The sequence below is a fragment of the Nicotiana tabacum genome, chromosome 18, assembly GCF_000715075.1.
Source record: "Nicotiana tabacum cultivar K326 chromosome 18, ASM71507v2, whole genome shotgun sequence".
Taxonomy (NCBI): domain Eukaryota; kingdom Viridiplantae; phylum Streptophyta; class Magnoliopsida; order Solanales; family Solanaceae; genus Nicotiana; species Nicotiana tabacum.
In genome coordinates, this window is record NC_134097.1 from 120,074,646 (window position 1) to 120,079,226 (window position 4,581).

Below are 4,581 nucleotides of genomic sequence, written 5' to 3' on the forward strand. Positions count from 1 at the left end.
TATCAAGATTTTCACTGCCGACCAGAAACGCCAAATTTCCAATTTCACCAATTCAAGCTTAAATCTACCATGGACCTCCAAAATACATTCTGGACGCGCTCCCAAGTCCAAAATCACCTACCGAAGCTATCCAAATCATAAAAATCCAAATCCAAGATCAAATACTAAAAAGTTAAAACTTGGTCAAACCTTTCAAATTTAAAGCTTCAAGCTGATAATTGTTCTTCCAAATCTATTCCGATTATCCCGAAAATCAAAACCGATAATTTACATAATTCATAATACATCATACGGGGCTAGTCATGCCTGAGAACTGGCGAGCGAAGTGCAAATGCTCAAAATGACCATTCGGGTTGTTACATTCTCCCTCACTTAAACATACGTTCATCCTCGAACGTGCCCAGAGTTGTTTCGAAAACCATTCAATCGCTCGTAGCTTTACCATGCACATACCCGGGGGTGATCCCACATCACCCTATCTTATATAGGTCTGATAGCACAAAGAACTAAAATTTCACAATCAAACCTAGCCCATAAACTTTTGAACCAAATTTCCACTTCCGAAATTATCTATAAGATCATAATCTCACATCTACACATCGAATAAATATGAATATGCTGTATCAAGCCATAACCACAATTCAAGATGGAAATCATAGGATATACTATACCACTCGAACACTCATAGCGAAAACTTCAAATCACAGCAACTGCTCAAATAACCGAATACCGATAATAAACCTCTTATCAAATAAAGCCACATTCCAACACTTTCATACTGCTAACGATGAATGAAACACGCAGAAAGTTATAACCATCCCTTAGATCAACCAGCCATGGAGCTCCCTCTCTTTCGGCAAGGACCATAGTAAATTTCTAAGTCGAACCTCGATATTATCCTTCCAACATGCTGAAATCGAATTTGATAGTATTCATTCTAGTTCCCAATGACCTCAATATCATCCAACACGACTACCATATTGACATGACACATCAATACCATCTAAAGTCACAACCCGTGCAATCCATACACCAAAAAGCAACAACCCAAATGTACTTAAATCATGAAAAATGACTCAAATGAGAGAGTTGTACTGCAAGCTCACCAGTACCACCACAACACAACACTGAGAACCCATCACACATCGTAGAACCAGATCACATGAATCTAACCTGAAGGATAATACCTCTACATAACTTCACTCAAATGCGCGACCCCATCCAAACAATGGCCCACAAAAAACACCTCAAGCCACTATGCTCAAAATCAACAACCACGCACAATTTGTTGTCTAGAACCAAAAGAAATTCATTATAACCATGGTGAAGCAAATGACATAACACCATCAAGAACCCAATTGTTTAGATTTTTGCAAGAGATACGATGTGTGCCTTTAGAAAATCCACCCGTCTCTATGGAGGATCATGATCCTCCTTCGTTACTTTGTGAATAATACCGAGTGTCATTGATTCACCATCGGCCACCTACTCCGTCTATACAGTTCACCGAATTTTTCGAGGGGGACTAATCAAGCTCACTCGCCCGGCCAGCAAGGCCCCCTCCTCGAGTATTGACGAAGATCGAAACCGAGGCTGGCAGGGGCACTTTGCTCGGGTGAAGACCGAATATCTAATCCCTCCTGAGTATATGCCATTCCCTGAGAAATGGAATACATCTTGTAAGTGCAGCACTTCCTTAAATGTCAATTTTTCCTCATCTTCTTTCTCATCATTTGTGTTTGTAGTTGTGCAGCTGTTGCCCGGGTTCCAAATGCGGTCCCCCGACTTAAAGAGTGGATCAAAGGCATCTGCAAACATATGTCATACTTCGAGCGCTCATGGCGCAAGCTTTCTAAGGGACGATGAGAGGCCCATTCTATGGTAAGGTTCTCCTTCGAATAGCTATTATCGTGTCCTTAACTCACATCATGCTAACCTTTCTTCTTTATTTTGCAGGTTTGCCTAAGACCACCGAGCTTAGTCTTTTGAAAGGGGACTAGGATGTATCCTTGTCCATTGATCCCTCCATTACAGAACAGCCTGGGGCTACTCTGGGGAGAAGAAGAAGAGGAAAAGAAAACCTTTAGGCCCCCGTGTCCCGAGGTGAAACCAAAGAAGAGGGTGACTTGCAAGTCCAAGAAGAGCACCAGCTCCCAGGTGACAGACTCCGATTTGCTTTTCCGGCTCAGGGATGAGTCAAAAGAAGATGATATTTTTATCGCCCATTGATCGATCCGTCCCGGGGAGCAGGAGGCAGCCGACGAGTAGACTCGTGAGGCCGACCTCCCTCAGACTTGAGAGGCTGATATGGAGACGGGGGATGGGACCCCCCGGGACACTGGCTTCACTCTGAAGGTGTAATAGAAATTATGAGGACGCCCTCCTACACCGAGTCTATGCTTGAGGAGGCCCAAACAGGAAAAGAGAAGTCTAATGAAGGGGTTCATAGTGCGGACGATCACCTTCATTCTTTCTTTGATGGTGTGGACTCGTCTACTTTGGAAGATTTTTCTGGGCTGGGCAACCCGAAAGTCCCAAAGAAGGATACATCTTTGGAAGCTGGTGGGTCGAGTTCGAGCCCAAAATTGATTAATCAGTTTCCCGCTTCGAGTGTGGACCCCGGTCGCAAGAGATCAATTATCCTTACTATTTCCAGAGGATGCCCGAGTTCTATCTGCTCCTGTAGGAGTAGCCAGCTACCTTTGATGCTTGGTGACCGAGGAGGACCAAGAAAAAATTAATGAGGTGGACGTGCCGTGTCTTTTAAATTAGGTGCAGCAGGCGCTGAACCAGGTAAGGCATAATTACGTCTTTTTGAATTTTACTTAGGTTTTGATATCTCTCACGACTTTCATCGTTTTGTAGGCCTCAGTACTTCATCATGAAAGCTTCCTCCGGTATCGTGTCGAGGTCAATTAGCTTGAACTTGAGCTCAAGGAGCAGGCTAAAAAAAGGGATACATAGAGGCTCATCAGCGAGTGACAAGACAGGGTCATCAAGGACCTTTAGGCCGAGATGGATAGGGCTCAGAAGGAAGCATCGGCCTTAAGGTGGGAACATGCTGACTTTGTCGAAAAGGTAAAGGTCTTTGAATTTAGAAACGAGGAAATAGTCGTAGTAGCTAATGACAAAACCTCGCATGTCCAATAGAAGATCGACCAGGTTGACCAACTCCGAAAGAAGATGAACGAGATCCAAGCCATGGCCGATGGGTGGAAGAGCAAGATGGATCTACTGGATTTGGAAAAGGAAACCGCTAAGGCAAAACTGACATCGGCAGAGGTTCAACTTCGGGTGGCGAAGGAGAAAGCTGAAAAGCGGGCTCAGCTGAATGAAGATGTCCGAGCACAGTTGAGCTCAGCTGTCGCAGAACGGGACGCCCTCGGTAGAGAGCACGAGGCAATAAATTCCAAGCTGGAGACAACCTCTGCCGATGCTGAGGAGATGGTGGCCCAATATAAGGCCTATGTCGAAGCTGCTGAGGCCCGCCTGAAAACCAATGCCGAATATGTGAGGCGGCTGTCTCGAAGAGAGAACCTCGAAGAAATCCACGCCCGAGGCTTCGACCTATCGGCCGAGATCGAGGAAGCAATAAATCTAGAGGCCCAGGCAAAGAAACTTTCCGAGCCTGAAGTTGCCGAAGGCTCCGAGGGTTATGTGGGGGGTCCGAAGGCTCTGACGGTTCTAGCGACGAGTCGGGCCCCAGTGAAGATCAGACATGAATGACTTTTTTAGTTTTTGTCCTGTGTGTAATTCTTTGTTTATTTTGAAGCCGTTTTTGTTAGGACTTTGTAAATACATTCCGGAATATATAAAATTTCACTTTCTGGCAATTTCAAGTCTTTACGTTTTTAGCATCTTTTCATAATCTCTATTCTTGCAAATATTTCTGATGCCTTAGTATAGAATCAAATGTAGTAATAAGTCGTTCATTTTTCATATGTTCGAACAGAGCCCGTCTTCGATGAAACTTTATTTGCCCCAGGCCTTGAAAACTCGGTGTGACCAACAGTTTTCCCAAGATGCTTAAGTGATTTTAGACGATGCTTTTGCTGAGGGTAACCTTTTAGCAGGTTTTGAATTTTTATAAAGGCCTTATGTTCTGATTATGAGCTTCGGATGTCTCCGAGCCATTTTTTAGGGTGGTTGTAGCCTTTCATATTTAGGCACTACCTAATAGGTTTTGTTCCACCGGGATTTGGTGGCTTGAGTTGCTCGAACCTATTTCGAACAACAGTCCCCAAGTAGGGGTAGTCATTAGGCTCGATAGTCCCCAAATAGGGACAACCCTTAGGCTCGATAGTCCCCGAATAGGGGTAGCCATTAGGCTCAATAGTCCCCGAATAGGGGTAGCCCTTAGGTTCAATAGTCCCCAAATAGGGGTAGCCCTTAGGCTCTATGTTTGAAGAGGCAAAAATACATAATAGCAAGGTAGAAAATTTCGTTCATTTCTGTGTATAAAGTACATGATTGAAAGCGTGTAAAGCTTGTATCATGGCTAAGGTGGCCTACGTGGGCATGATTCATTTGACCGTTTGGCCCTTACAATAAATCCTAACCACCGAGCGTAAGCTTTTCAAG